The sequence below is a fragment of the Hippopotamus amphibius genome, chromosome 3 (assembly GCF_030028045.1).
Source record: "Hippopotamus amphibius kiboko isolate mHipAmp2 chromosome 3, mHipAmp2.hap2, whole genome shotgun sequence".
In the NCBI taxonomy this organism is placed as follows: domain Eukaryota; kingdom Metazoa; phylum Chordata; class Mammalia; order Artiodactyla; family Hippopotamidae; genus Hippopotamus; species Hippopotamus amphibius.
The window spans coordinates 158,976,501-158,994,477 of record NC_080188.1 but is presented as its reverse complement, the minus strand read 5'-3'; the positions used below and the strand labels follow the sequence as shown (position 1 = coordinate 158,994,477).

General features: G+C 35.8%; 1 protein-coding gene across 1 annotated transcript in view; it reads right to left on the bottom strand.

Moving 5' to 3' along the window:
• Positions 1-17,977, bottom strand: part of SYT14 (synaptotagmin 14) — a 220,460-nt gene that overhangs the window by 176,592 nt on the left and 25,891 nt on the right. The window lies entirely within an intron of this gene.

Here is a 17,977-nt window from a genome sequence, read left to right as displayed (position 1 = left end):
CTACTAGTTAACGTAACTGTACACTAAACTCTAATTTTCCCCCGTGTTTAAAAAGTATTATAAAATATATTTAACCTTTAAGTAAATATGATACATGTTATCTTTTATCACTGTTAGATTTTAAGCTTTCAAGTGAAGAAAAATAATATAAGCAGTTATATCAGTATCAACACTACAATTTAAAATAAGTAATTCTATTCAGAAATGAAACCGGAATATTCTAAAACAACTATTCAGAAGTTAAATGTTAGGGGCCTAGAGAATATCTTCCCTTAAGATAAATAGAAGATAAAACTAATTTTCTACCTTAATATTTTTTTTTACTTCTTTTCATTCATAAACCTACATTGTCCAGTTTCTAATTCTTCTCAATAATCAAATTTCTGTCTACTGTTCCTAACTAAATTTCATCACATCTTATTCCCTAATCCAGGAATCTCTCAATTCATATCAATTTAAAGCGTACTTTCCTACTCTCTATCCTGATATCCTCTGCTCCAGATCTATTCTATGTATCACTATTTAGATACAAAAAAAAAAAGCGGGGGGCCCTATTCTGATCATCACTTTTTCCAATTCCAATTAAGAAGGGCAACAGGGATAAGATTACCCTACGACCTAAAAAGACTAAAACATATATATATGTAGAACAAAATATATAAAATAATGGCACCAAGACACTGGACACAGGCAAGAAAGAGTAGTAATCATTGAGGAGGAAAAAAAAAATAGATGATTATTATTTTCTAAGCTCACTGCCTAGAGAAAGTTTCTAGGCTGTAGCAAAGAGAAAGGGAACCCAAGCAGAGACCAGTGGTCTCCCTGAGCTGAGAAGATGAATGTGGCAATAAAGGGAAGCTAAGGAGGCTAGAGATTGCATGGCTGAGTACCAGAGACTAGAAAGCTGTGCAGAGAGAACTGCAAAGAGCCACACTGAGTCACCCATGAGTATACAGCTAAGAGCTAAGTACTGCTGAAGACATTCATGTGAGAAAACCACCAGAGGCTGAGAAAAGAATCCTCCAAAAGGATTAAAGAGAAGAGTGATCAAATATCACACAGCACAGAAACAGTGTCTATTCTCAAGGTCCAAAATGAAAATATCAAGCCTTATGGAGCACCGATTAGAGTACTACATCTTGCTCAAAAGTGAGGAAAAATTTGGGTATGATCCCACCAAACAATATTTAAAAGCAAGACCAAAAGGAACAAACTGTTTCCAAGTAACAACCTATTTCAGAACAAAACTCAAAGAATAAAACAGCCAGGACACAACAAGGAAAACTTTACAATGCCTGGCATCCAATAAAAAATTATTAGACATGCAAAGGGGGGGGGATAAAAATTAGAAAAAATAAAACAATCAAAACTGACTCAGAAAGATGACAGAATTAGTAGACAACAATACATGGTTCTAGGCAACTTTGCCGTAAACATCTTTGCTACATATATCAGCCATAAATATTTTCACCTCATAACTAATTGGTTGTGGGGTAATTTTACCATAAAAGATAAAATAACAACAAAAAAAGGAGGGACATTTAAAAGGACATAATGAAAGATAAAAAATTAATAAATTAAAAAGACTATAGCAAAATATAAAAATACTGAATATATTTAAAACATATATAAAAAATTCCTAGCAATACTGTACAAATAACTGGTTTTATTTTATGAATTGTAAGTAAGCACTGTTCTCTAAGTCTTTCATTCACGGCATTTTATACATTTTTTTCCTTCTTGTTAATACATTTCCTTTGGCACTGCACTTTTACTTTTTCAATAAAATTTCTTTCTTCATTCAGAGAGATCTCAGTTTCCAAATACTAGGATGAATACCGGCAAATTGGGCTTTGAATTTCCTGTGAAAGCCTTCTATACTGTTGTTTGTTCTTAGCATACTGTCACATGTCTGTTGGTAGACACTGTAAACTTCTATGGGAAATGTGGGCAAAGGACTTGCAAACTGATACATTATTTTCTAGTACAGTATGCAATCTGGCTTTACACTCTCTTATGTCACACTTCCAGTAAGTTTTATCACCACATCTCCTATCAACTCAATATACGTAGTTACCATCCACTATTTTAAGACCACCATGCCTACTCCTCACAGTACAGACTGTTATGAGGGATACAATTTATGTAATATAAAAATGGGTGTACTGCGTCAATGAAGAAATGAAACCAAACTGTCAACTAGTTATTTTGTCTTTTACAGCAAAACTGCTTTACAGTCAATTAGTTATGCGGTGAAAATGCCTGCAGCAAAGATGCTTAAAGCCAAAATACTGAACACAGATACTAATAGTTATTATGATGTACCCCATGGGTTCATGAAACTGAAGACTGAATATGTTAAGAAGCATGCATGTACATTTTTAAAAACCTAAATCAACCTTCTAAAGATGAAAACTATAATATCAGAGGTAAAAGATAAACAGCAGATTAAATATTACAAAATAAAACATTAGTTAACTTGAAGACATATCAATAGAAAGTATCTGAAAAAAAGAAAGAAAAAAGGCTGAAAAAATGAACAGAAAAGCAGTAAACTGTGAGACAACTTCAGGTGTACAAATATATATGTAATTAGAGTCCATAAAAAAAGAGGCCAGAGAAGAGAGAATTTAAAAAATATCTGAAAAAATGAAGTTCAAAATTTTTACAAACTTAATGAAATGACAAACTAAAGAAGCTACCTGAACCCAAGTACAAGAAACATGAAGAAAACTACAAAAAGGAACATCATATTCAAATTGCTTAAAAACAGTTATTAAGATGAACTCTTAAAAGCAGCCAGAAAAAAATTACACATCATGTATAAAAAAAAAAAGGTAAGGTTAACAACCAATTATTCGTTTGAAACAAATATAAGCTAGAAAAAATGGAGCACCATCAGAGCGTTGAAAGAAGGGAAAAAAAATTGTTAACCTAGAATTCTCTACCAGTATATATCTTTGAAAAACAAAGGTAAGATAACAATAATAAATTGTTTTTAAACTGTGAGACACTCAAAAGCCAAAAGAATTCATCACTAGCAAACCTGCTTGAGAAATGTTCAAGTCTTTCAAGCAGAAAGAAAATGATACCAGATAGAAACCTAGATCTATCAAAAAGGAATACAGAGCATTGGAAATGGTAAATGCATGTGTAAATACAGTTTATATCTTATCAATTTTTTAAAGAGATAATCAAGAGTGATCTCATGGAAAATGGTGTTGTAGAAAGCCTCGAGGGTTCGTCCCTGCACGAAACAACTATTAAACCGGAAAAAGTATTAGAATCAACTATTTCTCTAGGAGTTCTGATCACAAGAAAAAAAAAATTTTTTTTCTATTTCTTTACTTTTGTATCTTTACTTTTGAGATGATGGCTGTTCACTAAACTTATCGTGATAATCATTTCATGATGTATAGAAGTCAAATCACTGTTATACACAAACTTATACAGTACTGTATGTCATTTATACCTCAATAAAACCGGAAGACAAAAAACTCTTTTTAAATCAACTACTGAATTCTGCAAACTGATTGGACACTTAGAGCAACCAGAGACAAACTTGATAAAGGAAGAGGTTGCCGAAATTCAGTAGCTGAGCAGTGGTGTACAAACCAATTATTATCCTTCATCCTCGGCCCTGCTTTGGCAGTGGGGAGAGTAGCTCATGCTCCTGGAGCAGCTGGCTGGTGCTGGGGCTGGCAGTAAGCACTAGTCCTATGAAAATTTGGGGTTGCACACTTTGGTCATTCTAGCAATCCCCTGAAGGACCAGCACAGATGTTTGCCTTTGTTTTGGCCTTCTTAGGCTACAGTGACTTCCCTGGCAGGAACTACTGAAAGATTTAAAGACACATACGATGTTGTTTTGCTTAGTATTTTGGATCCAGACATTTAAGGAAGCCTCTATGAGGTCACTGGCTGACCACAGATATAATGTAAAAGAAAATTCAGTGACCACACACAAGAAGGGACACAGGCTTTTCAAAAATAGTCTAGAAAAGGCACTACATAGATAACTGCAGGACCCAACAAGCAAAAATCAGCAATCCCGGATGAGCAGGAGAAACTGATCTTCATACCACATTAGAGTAGTCAAAATATCCAGTTCCCAACAGAAAATTAGGAAGCAAAGAAACAGGAAAGTATGGCCTGTTCACATGAGAAAAATGTTTTGACAGAAACGATCTCTAAGAAACTCAGACATTAAAATTACTAGTAAAAAATGATAAATCAACTTATTAAAGATGCTCAATGAACTAAAAGAAACAATAAGCAAAGAACTAAAGGAAATCCAGAGAACAATGTATTAACAAATAAGGAATGTCAATAGATAGACACTATTGAAAAGAAACAAATAAAAAATCTGATGATGAAGATGACTGGGAGATAAAACAACTGGAAATATTATTTGAGAAGCAGTAAGAAAAAAAAAAAAGAATAAAAATGAACAGAGCCCAGGAGACCTGGTGGATACCATCAAGCATACCAACTAACACATGCAACACAGGAGTACCAGAAGAAGAGACTGACAAAAATATTTGAAGAAATAGAGGCCCCAAACATCCCAAATTCGTTGAAATAAATAAATGTAAACATCCAAGAACGTCAAGAAATTTCAAGCAGTATAAATGCAAAGTGACCCACATTAAGATATATTACAGCTGAAACACAAAGAGAGAATCTTGAAAACAGCAAGAAAGAAACAGCTCATCACATACAAAAAATTCCCAATTACAGCTGATTTTTTTTTTATCAGAAACCATGGATGGCAGAAGGCAGTAGGATAACATATTTAAAGTATTGAAAGGAAAAAAAAAATCTGTGAACCAAGAGTTCTATATCCAGCAAAATTATCCTTTGAGAAAGAATGAGAAAGTAAAACATTTTCAGATAAACAAAAGCTGAGGGAGTTTGTTACTAGTAGAGCTGCCCTACAATAAACACCAAGTTAGTCCTTCAGGCTGAAATGAAAAAAAACTCGACAATAACTAGAAGCCACATGAATAAAGAACACAGTAAATGTAACTACACAGATAAATATAAAAGCCAGTATCACTGTATTTTTGGTTTATAACTCCTTTCCCTCATCATTATTTTAAAAGAAAATGCATAAAACAATAATTATAAATCCAGGTTAACGGGCACACAATGCATGACAACATAGTGTGTGACAGTAACAACTATAAGGGGGAAGAAGGGACTTCCCTGGGGGCCCAGTGGTAAAGAATCCGTCCCGCAATGCAGGGGACGTGGGTCTGAACCCTGGTCAGGGAACCAAGATCCCACGTGCCACAGGGCAACTAAACCTGTGTGCCACTAATACTGCGCCCACATGCCTCAACTAGAGAGCTTGTGTGCCACAAACTACAAGAGCTCATGCATTCTGGAGCCTGCATGCCACAACTACAGAGTCCATGCACCCTGGAGCCTGTGCACCACAACTAGAGAGAGAAACCCACACGCCACAACTAGAGAAGAGAAAACCCATATGCCACAACTAGAGAGAAGCCCATGTGCTGCAACAAAAGATCCCATGTGCCACAACTAAGACCCAACACAGCCAAAAAAAAACTGGGGTGGGGGGTAGAAGAGAGATATATAAAAGTAGAATGTTTGTATACTACTAAAAGTTAAGTTGTTATTAATCATATTAAGTTATTATAAATTTAAGACATTAATTGTAATCTCCAATGTAACAACAAAGAAAACAACTAAAAATACATGAAAAAAGGAAGAAAATGAATCAAAATGGTATATTACAAAAAAATAAACCATACGTAAAAAAAATTAGGAATGGAGGAATTGAAGAGACAAAAACATATAAGAGATAGAGAAAACAAAAACCAAAATGGAAAACACTGGGGAAAAAACACACAGAGAATATAAACAATATGCTACTAAACAACCAACATGTCACTTAAAAAAAACATCTGGAGACAAAAGAAAATGGAAACACAACATTCCAAAACCTACAGGACAAAGCAAAAGCAGTTCTACGAGAGAAATTTATAGTGAAACAGGCCTACCTCAGGAAGCAAGAAAAATCTCAAATAACCTAACCTTACACCTAAAGGAACTAGAAAAAGAACAAATAAACCTGAAGTTAATCTCAGGAGGGAAATAATAAAGATCAAAGCATAAATAAATGAAATTGAGACTAAAAAAAATAGAAAAGATCAATGAAACTAAGAGATGGTTTTTTGAAAGATAAATGAAATTGATAAAACTTTAACTAGACGCAACAAGAAAAAAAGAGAGAGGGCCCAAATCAATAAAATCAGAAACAAAAGAGAAGTTACAACTGACAGCAAAGAAATACAAAGAATCATAAGAGATTACTAAAAAACAATTATACACCAACCAATTGGACAACCTAAAAGAAATGAATTCCTAGAAATGTATACCTTTACAAGACTGAAACAGGAAGAAAGAGAAAATATGAACAAGCCAATTACTAGTAATGAAATTGGATCAGTAATCGAAACTTGCCCAAGAAACAAAAGTCCAGGACCAGAAAAATTCATGGTGAATTTTATCAAACATTTAAAGAAGTGTTAACACCTATTCTTCTGCAACTATTGCAAAAAATGCAAAGAAACAAATGCTTCTGAACTCATTCTACAAGGCCAAAATCACTGTGATACCAAAACGAAATGAAGACACAACAAAAAAGAAAATTATAGGCCAACAGCAGTGATGAATACAGATGCAACCCTCAACGGAATATTAGCAAACCCATATTCAGTGATATGTTTACAGGATCACACACCATGATCAAGTAGGATTTATTCCAGGAATGCAAGAATTTTCTGTAAATCAATCAGTGTGATACATTAACAAAATGAAAAATAAAAACCACGTGATCATCTCGATACATGCAGAAAAAGGTTTTGACAAAATTAAACATCCCTTTATGATAAAAACCTCAACAAAGTAGGTATAAAGGCCATATGTGACAAACCTACAGCCAACATCATATGCAACAGTGGAAGGCTGAAAGAGTTTCTTCTAAGATCAGGAACAAGATAATAAGGATGCCCACTCTCACCACTTTTATTCAACGTGGTAGTGGAAGTCCTCACCACAGCAATCGGACAAGAAGAAGAAATAAAAGGAATCCAAAGTGGAAAAAAAGAAATAAAACTGTCACTGTTTGCAGATGGCATGCTACTATAAATAGAAAATCCTAAAGATGTCACCAAAAAACTATTAGAACTAATAAATGAATTCAGTAAAGGTGCAGCATACAAAATTAATATGCAGAAATCTGTTGCATTTCTATACACTAACAACTATCAGAAAGAGGAGTTAAGACTACAATCTCATTTACAATTGCATCAAAAAGAATAAAATATCTAGGAACAAATCAAACCAAGAAGATTAAAAACATCTACTCAAAAAACTATACGACACTGACAAATGAAACTGAAGATGACAAACAAATGGAAAGATATACCATGTTCAGGTATCAGAAGAATATTGTTAAAATGTCCATACTACCCAAGGCAATCTACAGTAGTTCCAGAAAAGACAAATCAATGGAAGAAAATGAAAAAAATCTAAATACATAAACTGACCTATGTATGTATACTAATTTAGTATATAATAACAGAAGTATATCAATTTAGCAAGCATGAATTATTCAACAACTGGTATTTGTATAATTGGTTAATCAGAGAAGTGTATAGATGGATCCTTCCTTCACACTGAAGTAAACTGCAAGTTAATTCAAGACTTAAGTGTTTAAAGATGCCCACATTTTACAGTAATTAGAGATTCACTGACTTGAAAAATGAATTCTTTAGGGAAATCATCTCCAAACGTAAGCCATATCCACCATCTATATCACTCTCACTTTGTGGACATATTTCTTAAAGGTCTGTTTGTGGTTATGTAACTTGGGGGTTGAAGGGTGGAAAAGATGAAGCACATTTCAGCTGATGTTATGGAAACTGTCCTCTGTAGATATTTTCCTCCTCTTGAAAATGGTCACAAGGCAGCATAAATAACCAGAAAACTAAATTTATTGCTCAAAGAACGCAGCCGTGTATACACACACACCCACACGTATATCTTTATACATGAAGTTCATATAAATAAAAAAGTACTTAAGCCAATATTAATTTGTATATATCCCACACCTTTGTCTGGGTCTTAGGATGAAATAGATCCATAAGAACAACAACAACAACAAAAAATCTCCTTTCTCCCCTACCCTGCTTCTAATAGAAAAAAACCGTAGGAGAGAGAAATCAAAACTAAACTGATAATGGGGGCATTCTGTAAAACATCAGGACTCTTATCACTGAAAGGTGATGTAGTGGTTGGTATGTATGGCATCAACTGTCAGGATGACATCAAGAATCCATCCCTAGAGGACTGGGACGGGGAGGGTGGGGGGGACTCGAGGGAGGGTGGGGGGGGAGTTGAGGGAGGGAGGGAATACGGGGATATGTGTATAAAAACAGATGATTGAACTTGGTGTACCCCCAAAAAATAAAAAAAAAAAAAAGAAAAAAAAAATAAGATGAGTAGTATACCCTGGACATCTCAGCTTCAGATCTGTGAGACATCTATCCTGAGCCAAAGTATGTCTAGACCTCTTCCCTTGGACCAAGGGCTGGGCAGTTAAAAACATTCTGGTTCTTCTGTCCTGGTACCAATAAATGAACTTCTTTTCCTTTTTCAGGGTCAGTTATTAAAGAGTGTATAACACAGCTGAATAATGCACATGGGCTTAAGAAAAAGGGAAAGAGGTTTTAACTTTATGAGGTTGGTCCGCAAATGTCTTTCTGCAAAACACCTTAGTTTTATACTAACAAATCTACAACTAACACAGGCTTTAGAAAAAGAAATAGGAGGATAAGAGAGAAAGTGGTACTTTCAGACAGAAGTATTTCAGATAAAGACAGGACCTAGTTGAGGTACAGGACTGGCTCTCACACAGTCTTCAACATGAGTATGCTTTCCATTTTTATGAAAATGACTCCAGATTCTTGTACTCCTGTGACCTTCACAATACATTCCTTCCCCTTAAGTCCTAAACATTAACCTCCCCCTTCAACGGCTGAGGGGCTGCCTTACTTAATGCTGATATTAGCTTACAGCAGCCTCAATTTGGAATATAAAACTAAAAATAGCAAGCCTGAGTCAATGTGGTAGGCTCTTTTCCCTCTGGGTGCACACAAACCCCTCATTAAGAAGTTCAAGGAAGCTGAGAATGAATCAAAGAAAATATAGCTCCATGATTTCCACCTTCTATTCAGTTATAAGTGAAAGTGTCATTTTAATTATAGTAGCAAAAGCCCTATTCTTTGTTACCATCAAGGTTCTATAAATTCACAACCTAATTGAAAATTCTTGAGCCAAGAAAAAAAAATGTACTCCAATGTAATAGCTACAAAAATCTACTGGTCCCCTCAACTCAAGAATATCTCTTATTAGCACTACCTAGAAGTCACTGAGCTATACTAAAGGGAAAGACAGCTATCCTAAGAGCCAGAAAAATGAAAACAGTATAAACAGGGAGGACTACATTATGACTCTAGATAATTTTAAAAGATAAATTCAAACTAAATTACATACTGGGAAAAGGAGCACATTATTTATAACATATTGTTTAGTCACAACAAAGAAACAGAAATAGAGGAAATAGAAATAGAAGAATAGGACATAATCACGATTTTTACATAATTTTTAGTATTTCACATTTGAGTGTTGATTTAACAATATATGAAGAATGCGGGCTTCCCTGGTGGCACTGTGGTTAAGAATCTGTCTGCCAATTCAGGGAACACAGGTTCGATCCCTGGGCTGGGACGATCCCACATGCCTCGGAGCAACTAAGCCTGTGCACCACAGCTACTAAGCCTGTGTGCTCTAGAGCCTGTGAGCCACAACTATTGAGCCCACATGCCACAACTACTGAAGCCCACGCGCCTAGAGCCCATGCTCTGCAGCAAGAGAAGCCACTGCAATCAGAAGCCCGCACATCACAACTAAGAGTAGCCCCTTCTCGCCAGAACTAGAGAAAGCCCATGCACAGCAATGCAGACCCAACACAGAGAATAAATAAATAAATAAATTTATAAAAAAAAATATGTGAAGAATGATTTTACTGGATTTGCATAGAAATTGAACACAGAGATCTGCTTATATGCCAGCATCCAAGATCAGCGGTCAAATTTTCCACACTAGGAGCCACTTTCTTATTCAGAGATTAGCAAAGTGCTTCCTATATACGTATTCCATCATTTAAATGAATTCCTGAAACATTCTGGAAGACTCATGTTAGCAAACTCACTAGTAGCTCTCATAAGTTCAAAATGCTGAATGTCAAACCACTAAAAGAATGAGCAATAGAAACTATCAGAACATACCTTCCAGATTCATACACACAGAATACATCTGGTCCATAGCTAGGAGTCTGCAAGTTCCAGGAGTTGTCACTGCCTCCTTAAGTAAGATAATAATATGTATACACCAACTTACTGGCTACAAATGTTTTCATATGCTTTGTTTCATCTGGTTCTCATAAAAGTCTGGTGAATTAAGTAGAGAGAACATTAACTGTATTACTAGTTAATGTATAAGGAAACTGAGATACAAAAAATTTAGTCACTTATTCAAATGCCCAGCCTGGATAAAAGCAAATTGGGAAATTTAAGCTTTGTGTCCTGAATCCAAAACCTAGATTCTTTCTACAAAACACTAGCTCTTCTGAATACTAGAAAGAAGAAAAAGTACTTTATTATTCTTTTACTAGAACTACAAAAGGTTTGAAGTCAAGTGTGGTCACTAGCCAAAAAATTCCTACCCTACTCCAGCCCCCAAAAGTCATAATGTAGTCCTCTAACTTTGCAAGCTCCATATTCAAAATTATCATCTACATTTTCAGATACTCATCCCATGTTTCCTCAAAAAGAGATAGCTAAAAACACCACTAAAAGAGGGAAATGCTCGGAGTGCACTGAAGGGGAAAGAGGAGGAAAGAACAAATCTGTCCACCAGCTGAAAGGGAGAATCGAAGGGCACAGGCAGGAAAGGATGGAAACCTAATTGGATTACCATTTATCTCAAAGGAAAAGCACAGTACATATAGAAACGCTCCTTTAATTGTCAGAAGCTGGGGAGAGCAGCACCAAGCCCAGCTTCCCCTCCAGCTCTGTTTACTATAATCACTCTAGCTACTGCCTACAAAGTCTCTTCCTCTCTATACCTTGTACTCTTCACAACTGTATCAGGACAAGTATCAGAACTGAACGGACAGAAGATAGTCTCTAATCCAGCCCCATAACCCTACCACTACCAAGCACATCCCTGTTAACGATCCTGTGAAGCTTTGCTCTCAGATGGGTGATAACTACTCCCCCTAAGATGTTAACTAATGAGGTTTACATTATCATTCAGGATCATACTTGGAAGAAATCATAAAGGTCATCTAGACTAGTTATGATCAGGACACAAAGAACCACACAGGTGACCACTTAGCTTCAAGACAGTCTATGACTCAAATGGGTTAAAAGATTAGAAAGCTGATCTCTGTATTTCTCAACTGTCACCAGATGTTTACATTTTACTGGCTTACCTAAGTGAATCTCTTCTAGTCAAGAAAAATATAGCAGGTAACAAATCTGAACATCTATACATTTTCCCCATGGAAAATAAAGCCATTTTCATTTTTAAAGAAAAGAATTCACCACTGATTCTCCCATTCTCTAGCCACTACTACAAGAATTTTTTCTACAATTTTCTAAACAGGCTGTCATTTGTATAAGGATATTATATGCTGATTTGTGTATACGAAGTAAACTCAACTCAGTAATGCTATAAAGATAGATTTAGTATATAGAAAATAGTATACAACACCATAGAGAGAATCCTGTATCGTAAAACCAAATATCACTTCCCAAGCTAATATGACTTGGACATATTAACACACATATTCACCTGGATGAAGCATAACATTATCTTAAATAGGAGTTCATAAAGACATAAAAGATCTAAAGTAATAAACATCCAAGAAATAGAAGTTCAGGTAACAGAAACTTTTGCATAGAAAGAATGGCCACTAAGACTAAAATTACATTATGTGAGGAGTAGCTTATTAATTGAGATAAAATACATAAAACACAAATTTAACCATTTTAAAGTACATTAATTCATTGGCTTTTAGTATATTCATAGTTATGTAACCATCGCCACTATCTAATTTCAGAACATTTTCATCACTCCTCAAGAAAACCCCATACTCACTAGCAACACCTCCCTACCTATCACTACCATTCCTCCCTCCTCCCAGCCCTGGCAAGCACTGATCTACTTTATGTATATTTTTCTATGTATTTGTCTATTCTGGATATTTTATATGGATGGAATCGTATGTGGCTTTTTGTGCCTGGCTTCTTTCACTTAGCACAATGTTTTCAAGATGTGTCCATGTTGTGGCTTGCATCAATATTTCATTCCTTTTTATGGGTGAATAGTATTCCACTCTATGGATATACCACATTTTGTTTAATCTAGTCATCAGCTGATGGATATTTGGGTTGTTTCTACTGTTTTGGCTATTATGAAAAATGCTGCTATGAACATATATTTTCAATTCTCTTGAATATACACCTAGGAGTGGAACTGCTAGGTCATCTAGTAACCACGGTTGTCCCTCAGTATCCATGGGGGATTGATTTCAGGACCTGCTATGAACACCAAAATCCAAGGATGTTTAAGTCCCCAGTGGGCCCACTATATCCATGATTCTGCACCCATGGATTCAAACAATCACTGATCATGTATTAAGTTTGCAATCCAAAGTTGGCTGAAACCATGGACGCAGAACCCATAGATATGGGGTATCGACTGTATATTTACTGAAAAAAAATCTGCAAAGAAGAGAACCTATGCAGTCCAAACCCATGCTGTTCAAAAATCAACTGTATATTTTTAATTTTTTAAAGAATTTTCAAACTGTTTTCTAAAGTGATTGCACCATTTTACACCCTCACCAGCAGTTACATGAAGATTCCAATTTTTCCACATCCTCACCAACACTCATTACTGTCCATTTTTAAGATCATCCTTAGTCAAGCATTTGGAAGAGGACTATAGAGAACCCTTATAGAGTTTTATTTTGTTTATTTTTCCCAGAAGCTGCCAAAGAAATGAAAAAGTATAACTGAAAAGGAGTAAATATGAGGGTGAGTCAAAAATTATCCACACTCTGGCTGTAGAATTTATAGAAGTTTTAATATAACCAGAGTGCAGATAATTTCTGACTCAACCTCATAAAACTGTCATTATTTGCAGGTGACATAACTGTTTACATAGAAAACCTAAAATATATATAGAAATATTAAAATAGTTTAGCAATAAGACTGGATATAAAATCAATATACAAAAATTAGTTGCATTTCTATTATCATATTTCTTTTACCATAGTAACAAAAAAATGAGATTTCCAAACATAAATCTGACAAGAATTATGCAAGATCTTTATAGAGAAATTTTTAAAACTTTATTGAGAGGCATTAAACAAATGGAAAGATACACCATGTTTAAGAACAAGAAGTTTCAGTTACAATACAGATATTAACTCCATATTGATGTAAAGATTCAATATAATTCTCATTAAAATCTCAAAAGGGCTCTTTGAGAAACTGGACTGATTCCAAAATTTATACCAAAAAAAAAAAAAAATCCAAGGCCCAAAAATAATGACACCACTGAAAAATAAAAATAAAAAGAATCTGCCCTAATAGATAAGAATCACAAAGTTCTAATAATTAGTGAGGTAAAGGAATAGATAAGTGTTGATTAATGGAAGAGTGGGAAACATTTGGAACACTTAGTAAATTGTGCTAGAATTCTACAAAGAAAAAATGAAATTAGGTTCTTAACCCTACAAAATATTAATTTCAGCTGGATTAATGACTTCATACGACCTTAGGGTTTAAAAGGTAACACTTTAAAGTTTTAAAAAATAATATATTGTTTTCCCTGCAAAGTCTCCAAGAGTGCTAAAGAGAGAAAGGGAGAGAGAAAGGAAGAAAAGAATGAAAAAAAGAATATTTAGAAGTTAGACTAAATTAATAAATGTTTGCTCAAAGACCACAGACATTTGTATATGCAAAAATGGAAGCTGCCTAGCTCCATGCCTCCCAATTTTTCCTCCCCTAACGTACAAAACCAGAAGTAAAAAGTAAATCTACATAAAAACCATGTCCCCAGAACAACTTGAATACAGAGAATACTGAAACCTCAAAATAATTGTTAGTAAAAAGACAAAACTTAACAAACCGTAGGGCACAATCTCTCACATCCCCACCCATTCTAACCCCACTGAAAGGCTTTGTTGTGAGCAAAGACAAATTGCTGAGAAGACAGAACAGAGAAGATAACAAGGGGGCCAAAGGCTGATCTAAAACTACTGCCAGAAAGAAACGCCCACCCTAAATTTGAAAACATTAAAAAAATAAATAAATAATTGAGTAGATCAGAGCACAGGAAAGGAATTCCAAAGCACATGTGAGCTGAAGGGGTAAGCATGATTTAAAGGGGTGGTCTGGCAGTCTATGTAACTCACAGTTTCCGGAGAAGAAAAAGGCAAGAAGGGAGAAGGTCCTTTGACAATTGGGTGGAGGTGAAGAAAAGCAGCAAAAGGGGATAGAGTCCTCCAAAGACAAAAGAATCACAAAATCAGAGGATTCAGAACCCCTTCCCTGCCAAAACAAAATACAACAAAAGACCATTATTCTATCTTTCTATTTCAATCTCCTCTTCTACTTAGCCTGAAATTCTCTCACTGAAGTCACACCTTTAAATTACACAACTACATCTAGAGGGAATTTATCCAAATGATCACCATTAACATAAACAGAACATGTAAGACTAGAAAAAAGTAGGCATATTACATTAGAGTGGAGTCACTGTGGGGGAGTGTAACTCACTGGACCTCCTGGGCTCACTGGTTCACTAACACTTCCCAGTCTACTTTGAGGTTAGATGCAGCCATGACTGAACTACTGACCAGGGATACGAATCTGAGGGAATGTGCACTGCTTCCAGGCCTAGCCCATAATAATCTCCTAGGCATAATCCTCCTTTCCCCGTCCATCTCCCTGCTTAATGCAGATAAACAAGAAACCTCCGAAACTACACACTGAAAGTGCCAGAGCCACAGGACAGAAGCCTGGATCCCCGAATCACTGCTCAAGAGTGTGATGTAGCAATCTGATATACCTGATTTAAAGTGAGAAATAAACCTTCATCCTATTCAAGTCATTATTCGTTTGGGGTTTGCTTGGCATAGCAGCCAACAATAACTTAAATAACATAACAGGCTATTTCTTAAGGAAGCAGAAAAACATTAACTAATGATATATGATAGAGAAGAGATATACATCAACATGGAGGGAAGAGCAGTGGCAGAAGTAAAATGTGAATGACAGAGAAATCAGCATGAATTCTGAACTCTGGTTAATGAGGAGTTGAGGTGGGTGCCTGAAAAGTAAAGATAGAGGGGTATTTTAAGAGGAGAGGTAAAGCTGTACAAAGAAGGAAATATAATTATTGCATAATAAGCCTTTACTGCAAACATTACTAATCATAAAAATGGAAATTCTGAAAACTAAAATTGAAATGCAGCTATACAGGGGAAATGGGATGTGGACATATGCATGGAGAGGATGTAATATTATTTTCATAATGATTAAAATTACTGAATACCTTATTATTTACTTTTATTGATTGGTTTTACTCAATAAATGTACTAACATGCATTTAATATGTATTAACTAGTTTAATCCTCACAATAACACACAAAGAAGACAATGTTGTTATTTCATTTCATAGATGAGGACAGTAAGATACATAAGGGCTTGGTTACCCACCTAAGGTCAAACAGTTAATAAGTGGCAGAAAGACAGTATTAGAACCCAGGACTCTTGATTCTAGAACCATATACCTAACCAATATGCTAATTTACCAGAACTAACCTTTTACCTACAAGAGCAAGAAAACAAGAGATAGAGAAACTTTATTTAGAATATGACCTTAATTAAACAGGAAAAAAGACATCTAAAAGGGTTGATAGCCTTTGCCTCTGGGAGCAGGAAGGATATAAAGGATGGAAGGGCTAAGGGAATGGTCTTATTAACACTGTAAGAAGCATTACTTAGATTTAAAATCAGAGCTTTAACTTTTAAAGAAAAATAATTAAGACAAATGTTACATACATCATAATTTTGCTTGAATTTAGAATTGCTGCATGCAGCTTCACTTTTAAAAGTGGATCTAACACAAACTAACACCACAAGTTCCTTTGTAACAGAACACTTTAAGGTGAAATTCAACTATACTGTTTCTGTTCACTTACTACATAAACTATGGCTTGTTGCCTTGTCTACTCTCTGTCAAAATCCCAACCTCTAGAAGAACCGCTAAATCAAGACTGAGAACATTTATTCCTGCATGATGCTTTTAGTTGAGAAAGGCACTGGAAAATCAAACCATTATCCCTGGTGGAAAGCAAGACAAACATTAAGTGTGTGTTTTTAAATTAATTCCAAAGATGATAAATTCATTAAGATAATAAACTATTCAGGACTTCCCTGGTGGTGCAGTGGTTAAGAATCCACCTGCCAAAGCAGGGGACACGGGTTCGATCCCTGGTCCAGGAAGATCTCAAATGCTGCCGAGCAACTAAGCCCACGTGACACAACTACTGAGCCCATGCTGCAACTACTGAAGCCCGTGCGCCTAGAGCCCGTGCTCCAAGAGCCCGTGCTCCAAGAGCCCGTGCTCCACAGCAAGAGAAGCCATCGCAACGAGAAGCCTGCACACTGCAACAAAGAGTAGCCCCCGCTCACCGCAACTAGAGAAAGCCTGCATGCAGCAACGAAGACCCAACACAGCAAAAAATAAAAGTTGTTTAAAAAAATAACCATTCATGTTCAACAACTGCAACATCAACATACATACAATGGACTATTACTCAGCCATAAAAAAGGAATGAAACTGAGCTATATGTAATGAGGTGGATAGACCTAGAGACTGTCATACAGAGTGAAGTAAGCCAGAAAGAGAAAAACAAATACCGTATGCTAACTCTTATATATGGAATCTAAAAAAATTGTACTAATGAACCCAGTGACAGGGCAAGAATAAGGATGCAGATGCAGAGAATGGACTGGAGGACACGGGGTTGCGGGAGAGGGGGTGAAAGGGAAGCTGGGACGAAGTGAGAGAGTAGCACAGGCATATATACACTACCAACTGTAAAACAGATAGCTAGTGGGAAGTTGCTGTATAACAAAGGGAGATCAACATGATGATGGGTGATGCCTTAGACGGCCAGGACAGGGAGGGTGGGAGGGAGTCGCGGGAGGGAGGGGATATGGGGATATGTGTATAAATACAGCTGATTGACTTTGGTGTACCTCAAAAGCTGGTACAAGAGTGTAAAGCAATTGTTTTCCAATAAAGAGCTTAAAAAATAAACAAAAACCAACCAACCAAACAAAAAAAAACATCTTTTTAATGTTTACACGTAAATCTATATTCACATTAATTCTGTATTTGGTCTTCTCTTTTCTACCTAAGCTCACTTTCTGGGTGATCTCAACTAGCCTCACTACTTTAAATACCACATACCCCCAAACTGATCTCCTACTCTGAGCTTTCCCCTGATTTCCAAATTTAGATATCCAACTAACTTCCTTCCTGACATCTATGATAAATAGGCATCTCAAAGCTAACACAGCCAAGACAGAGCTCCTGATTTCTATGCACCATCACCCCTGCCCCAGCAGCCCCTCCCTCAGTCTTTCCCATCTCACTTAACAGCACCACCGCTCAGAAGTGATGACAAAACCGCTTAGTCTTCCTCTTTCCCTTCTGTCCCCACCATATTAATCTTTCAAGTTTTGTCAATTCTACCTATAAAATATGTCCTAAATCTAAGAACGTCTCATCTTCTC